Genomic DNA, 7,009 nt, shown 5'->3' on the forward strand with positions numbered 1-7,009 from the left:
CTTCTCTTACTGTAGCACATATCTGTTTCCCTGAATTATTATTCAAGGCCACTTTGTTTTAGCAACACTGTCCAAGTTTGCAAGTCTTTTCCCCCCATTATCCCCTTTCTTTCTAACTGTGGCTGACACTTTATTTCAATCTCAGGGAGAAGGGGAAAAGAGAGGAAAGGAATTTCCCTGTGGCTTTTTAAGGGATGCTGTGTTTACTGTGTGTGTGTGTGTGTGTGTGTGTGTGTGTGTGTGTGTGTGTGTGTGTGTGTGTGTGTGTGTGTGTGTGTGTGTGTGTGTGTGTGTGTGTGTGTGTGTGTGTGTGTGTGTGTGTGTGTGTGTGTGTGTGTGTGTATTTGCAGAGTGTGAGCTTAAGTTCCTAAAGCCAGAGCTCGAAATAGTACTTGACGCTCTATTTACATGGCAGAAATGCTGTGAAATAAAACTGCAATAACATTTTGGTGGAAAGCTTTGCAAACAACGCATCCATCATGGAATAGGAATCCAATGCAGTTCCAAAGAAGCAATGTGTCCTCGATCAAATCTATTACCGACATTTGCCTTTTGGTAGATCGTCATTGTAAATAAGAATTTGTTCTTAACTGGCTTGCCTAGTTAAATAAAGGTTAAATAAAAAAATACTACATGTTATGAAGTAATCATCTAGACTTAGATCCACTTAGTCATAGTAGAGTACTATACCTTTGGTACATCAGAACTTCTAAGGAAGTTGTGCTTTGACCCATTACTTGAAGTCAGTGCTGTAGTGCTTCTGTAGTAGAGTTAAAATGGTTATTCCATCAAACTTCAAATGATTAGAATAGTACACAACGCAGAACAGAGCAACCAGGTTGAGGGTCATTGGCCAAAGCCCGCCAACAGGAATATTCCAATTTCAGACATTCAGATCGCTATGATCGCCAGGAACTTTACTTTTGGTGTCTATTTTTAATTGTTGTGCTACTGGACCTGCCTGCTGATGTTAGATAGGCAGCTTCAGTAGCTGAATGATGTTAACATATTCGGATTTTGTTTCATTAAATGTATTTTATTTCATCTGGGTGCTTGCATCACCTACTAACACCCTGGTACTACCCGTAGCTCCCGTTCTCCTCAGTCTGAGAAAACACTGAGAAATGTATGCGTTGCAGCTTAGTCCTTTGTAGCAGTCAATAACGTGAAATAAATAAAACATCCCAATGTTAATGCTGTTGATATTGTTATAAGGGAGTGTGAGACTATTGAAACATGTAACTTTCAGAGTTTTGTTGTTATTAATATAGTTTACAGAGTGCTAAAAGTGCTGCTGTTGCTAGCTAGCATGCCTTTCTGTGATGCAGACGGTTAGCTGAGCTGCCGACTGGTGCTGGCGTTGCATTATGGGAGATGTAGTTTGGTCCTCTAAGGTTTGAATGGGATAGTGTCGACTTCACGTTGTAACTTGTCTGTGTTGCAGTGTTTTTGTATTGTCAACACTGAAAGCACCTAGCAATGTATTGGGGATGTGAGACAGGATATGTGTTTTACCTTTCTTCATGCTGCTGTGTAGAACAACTTGGTGCATTGGAGACTGATGTGTTCCTGTCCTCTTTTCACAATACTATTGCAGGTATGGTTCTATTGTCTAAGAATTAAGATTATACATTCTTTGTATTAAGGACGGGTTATTATTTTATACATTATGGCTTTATGTATGAGTGTGATTGTGTGAGTCCGAGAAAACACAGAGAGAAAGAACTTGTCAGATGGTGCATTGGAGACTGATGTGTTCCTGTCCTGTCTTTACACAATACTATTGCAGATACTATCGCAGCCTAAAAGACAGCCGTGGTGTCACTCTTCATTTCTTGGTTCTCCTGTGGTGCATAAGACCCGCTACACTTCCATATGTCCAATGATTAAATATTTACAGAGCTCTCTGCCTTAGCCCAATCTCTCTATTGGATTATGTGACTTATGCCATACTACCGTATATAAAATAGTCTAAAGTCGATTTTTTTAAACACACAAGAAATAAGAAAAAGACAGAGAAAGTAAGCCATTTACAGGGTCAGTGCCACATTGTAACGATTGTCATCTGGAGAAGGAGAAGAGGACCAAAGTGCAGCGTGGTACATATTCATAATAATTTAATAAAGAATGAATACTTAACAAACTGACATACGAACAGTTCTGTAAGATGCAACAAAAACACTAAACAGAAAATAACTACCCACACCCATAGTGGGAAAACAGGCTGCCTAAGTATGGTTCTCAATCAGAGACAACGATTGCCAGCTGCCTCTGATTGGGAACCATACCAGGCCAAACACATTGAAATAGAAAACAGAACACAAAACAGAATGCCCACCCCAACCAAACTAAAATAGGATCTAAGAAGACTTCCAGTTTGGTGTGGCGACATTTCCATTCCAATTTTCTGGATGCTTGCTTCAGAGCTCGGGTATTTTCTGTATACCAGGGAGATAGTTTCTTATGACAAATGTTTAGGGGTGCAACTGCATCTAGGGTATTACGCAAGGTTAAATTGAGTTCCTCAGTTAGGTGGTTAACTGATTTTTGTCCTCTGACGTCCTTGGGTAGGCAGAGGGAGTCTGGAAGGGCATCAAGGAATCTTTGTGTTGTCTGGGAATTTATAGCATGACTTTTGATGCTCCTTGGTTATGGTCTGAGCAGATTATTTGTTGCAATTGCAAACGTAAGAAAATGGTGGTCCGATAGTCCAGGATTATGAGAAAAAAAACATTAAGATCCACAACATTTATTCCAGTGGACAAAACTAGGTCCAGAGTATGACTGTGACAGTGAGTAGGTCCAATCTGGCTCAGAGTCAACAGAGCCAGGGCTGGCTGATAACCCAGGACACACTGGAAGGGAGTAAGCCCGGTGGAGGAGTGATGTAATGAATTCTGGGCGTATTCCACCCAGGGAAGCAGTCAGGCCCACTCCCCCTTCCGGTCCTGGCAGTGACTCCTCAGGACCCTCCCCAGCCCCTGATTCGTCCTCCCCACCTGCTCGTTGGACTGAGGCCGGTACCTGGAAGTTAGGCTGACTGTGACCCCCAGTTTCTCCATGAAAGCCCTACATACCTGTGACATGAATTGGGGGCCACGGTCGGAGACAATGTCCAGTGTCGGAAGACCTGCTGGAACAGTGCCTTAGCGACCTGGAGAGCGGTAGGGAGACCAGAGAGAGAAATAAACAGTCATGATTTAGAAAATCTGTCTACAACCACCAGAATGGTGGTGAAACCATCAGAGGGGAGATCAGTAACAAAGTCAATGGACAGATGAGATCAGGGACGCTGAGGCACGGGAAGGGATCTTCCCTGCTAGAGCATGCCGGGGGGATTTTGTCTGGGCACATACGGAACATGAGTATATCTAGTGGGCCGTGTCCTGTGCCAAGGTGGGCCACCAGTATTTCTCAGAGATGGAGTGGATAGTGTGTGATATCTGGGTGTCCAGTATGGGATGTGTGCGCCCAAGTCAATAGCCTATTCGTTACCTCCGAGGGGGATGTAGATGCTTTCAGGAGGGCAGGTAGAGGTCGCAGTTTCCCTCTCCAGAGCCTGGCGGATGTCCACATCCACGTCCCAAAACACGGGGCCAACAGTAAAGGCGGGATAGGCTGGTGGGCGCTAACCGGCTCTCAGAAGTGGAACCACAAGGTGAGGGAAAGCAGGTCCTCCGACATCCTGGTGCCCAGGCGGTGATTCTCATCTTCGATCAGGAGATGGTGGGGTTATGAACTTGAAGCCACGGGAGGCCGAGGATGACTGTGCGTGGGTGTGGTGATGAGGAAGGGAAGGCTATCCTGGTGCATAGGTCCCACAGTGAGGGTGAGTGGTGCGTGTGACATTACATGATCCCAGTGGTTGTCCAGCCAACGCTTGAACCGGAAATTGAGAGCAGATATGAGGGGATGTTCAGTGAGGCTGCAAGGGCCTGTTCAATGAAATTCCCCGCGGCCCACTAGAGCAGTTGACAACATTTGAGGGACAGCCGGCTAGTGATATGGATTCTAGAAAGGGTTTGGCAGAAAGTTAGGATGGTGGAATACTCAAGCCAAACCCAGGAGACGGATGATCACGGGACCGTCCCTCTACTCTTGTGGACCCTGGGTTGGGACATATCAGACACTGCTGAAGCTGGTGCCCCTCCTGTCTGCAATAGGGACAGATCCCCAGCTGTCTCCGACAGTGTCGCTCAGCCACAGGTAGGAGAGGGGCCCCTACTTCCACGGGTTCAGGCTCTGACTCAGATTGGTCAATGAAGGAGGGAGAGAGGTGGTGGTACCTACGCTCCCGCAGAAGGTTATCTAGATGGATGGCCATCACGATAAGTGAGTCCAAGGAGAGATCTCAGCACGCCAACACCGTCTGGATTTCCCCGCGCAACCCTCTTTGGAATAGGGTGCGGAGTGCCAGCTCAGTCCATCTGCTGGATGCTGCCACTGTCCTGAAGATGAGGGTGTAATCCGCAGAGGTCTGGCCTTCCTGCAGTAGGTAGAGTAAGCACTCACCTCCATCTCTGGAGGATGATCGAAGACCCCCCTGAACAGAGCTGACCTGGACAGACTGCTGGATGGGCTGGGATACTGGCTCAACAGTATCCCAGCCACTTGGGCAACGATGATACACCTCGCCAATAGCTGTCACCAATTGAGCTAGCTGGTCGTGTTGTTGTTGGCGAAGTAGGTCTTCCTGTTCGCTGACCATCTGGGCGATGCCTTGATTAACTGCTGCTTCCATGAGGTGAGGTGTTATTCTGTAATGAAGATGCAGGTCGTTAGGAAGCAGTTGTGTTAATTTTTATAAAATTCTCCAAGCACAGCGTCTAAACATGAGAACATAAACAGAGACAATAATGCCTGATGGGAAATGACAATGGAGTGCTATATATATATATATATAAAGGGGGAGTAATCAGGGAAGTGATCAGGTCCAGGTGTGCCAAATGATGAGGCACAGGTGTGCGTAATGAGGGTTGCCAGGTGTACACAGTGATGGGTTGCCAGGACCGGTGGTTAGTAGACCAGAGACGTCAAGTGGTGGAGCGGGAGAAGACGTTCGTCTTTTTCTGTCATTTTCTGCTACACGGGGCACAGACATAACAAGAATATCTGGTGTGGTGGTCCAAACAGTCTGTCTAATCAATACACCATTACATTGACTGCATTTTGTGTGTGCACCCCCTTTAGTGATTAATTTCCTGAATACAATATCTATCAATGGTGTGTCTGTATTTAGACTAACCTAAAAAATGTAGCTGAAGTAATTCTCATGGTGTGAGATGCTGTTTTTGCAAGTTTCACAGCTATCAGTATGCATAGCACTGATCACTGTTTAAATGCCCAACTATTTTAACCAGGAGTAATTGATACGTCAAATCTAGATGTGTCCAGGCCTTTGTACTGCAGACAACAAGAGAGCAGCAAAGTTCTTTAATATCTGAACATTTTGTCATGGATTGTGGGTCAAAATGTTTGAAGGTAGAATTCACTATCCTGAGATATAACAATGATGCAAGGATGAGTTGAACTAACGGTTTGAAGCCCTGTTTGCAAATCCACATATTGTTATCTTGTATCGTTCAAGAAATCCTGCAGAAATGTCAACCTATTGACCAGATTTGGCACATTACACAGTAAATTCTGATCATTGTTCATCCCTGTTTTTTTCATTAAGACTGAATGATTCAGAACTTATTGCTGGAATCATTTGAAAAGACCTACAGAGATGCTTTGGTGATTTTTTTCCCTTTTTTCACAGCTTTCCTCAGGTTGCGTTGCCTTTTGGGATTTCTAAGTTAGGTTTTCTCACATATGTTTCTCTGGATAGCTTTATGCAGAGTATAGATTTTGACAATGCACTCGTCAATTCTATGTTTTGTATCATCAAGAAATAAAACTATGATTTTGAACATTACCTCACTAATTGCTGTACTTATTCCGTCTTGGTTTTGACTTGTATGATGCAGAAAACCTCTGTACATTTCCTGTCAAAGGTCAGACCAAGTTTGTTTTACAGGGAGAACGTTTTTGAAAAGTGTGTCCAACAGCCCTTTCTTAAAGTAAGGGTTTTGATTAGTGTCCAATGCACAGATACTAATGTCTCACAAGAAAACACAAGAGGCCCATACATTTTTAATGACTAACAATAACAACAAAGAAACACACTATTGATAACTATACCTACTTGAACATGGAGTTCAACTGTAAATGAATGTGAATTGGATAGCCTATGGATCTGTAATGGATTGAGTGCAGTGCCATCCTCATCTCATTTGAGTGCTGGATTTAGGCCTCAGGGTTGGGGTCAATTTGAATTGAAGATTTTTTTTTTCATTTTCTTCTAAATAAGCTGATAAGGAAAGCTATTTAAAGTCAAGAAGCTATTGTTTCTCTCCATTTTCTAATTTAAAATTACTTCCAGAATTTATTGACTTCAATTTGACTCCAACTCATGTAGACCTATTAAATTAGCAACACATAGACCTCCATACACAAACAGTAATAGTGACAAAAAATGTACCAATAACAACCAAAACACTGTATTGAGACCAATGTGGATTTAACAGAATCGTTGGAAGGCAATTAATATTTGGGATAATATAAAAGTATAGCAATATGATTTTACTAGGATATGGCCTCAAATATATTTTACACGTCGGGCCAAGATACATTTTTTGGCACAGGTCAAGGCTGGCCTTGTGTTGATTTTAATGTGTAGTCCTGTGTGGCTCAGTTAATAGAGCGTGATGCTTGCAATGCCAGGGTTGTGGGCTTGATTTCCATGGGGGACCAGTATGAAAATGTATGCTCTCACTACTACTGTAAGTGGTTCTGGATAAGAGCATCTGCTCAACGACTAAAATGTGTAGAAGGTGCAACTGGCTCATCCTTAATCTAGGTTAGTATGTCAGTCCTACATTGTGTCTTTGAAGTAACTAATCACCTGCTAATAATTAGTATTTGGCACCTCCATTAGGGCAAGGCATGAGTTCATAAAAGTCTAGTA

Source organism: Oncorhynchus masou, chromosome 31 (genome assembly GCF_036934945.1).
Source record: "Oncorhynchus masou masou isolate Uvic2021 chromosome 31, UVic_Omas_1.1, whole genome shotgun sequence".
Classification (NCBI taxonomy): Eukaryota; Metazoa; Chordata; class Actinopteri; order Salmoniformes; family Salmonidae; genus Oncorhynchus; species Oncorhynchus masou.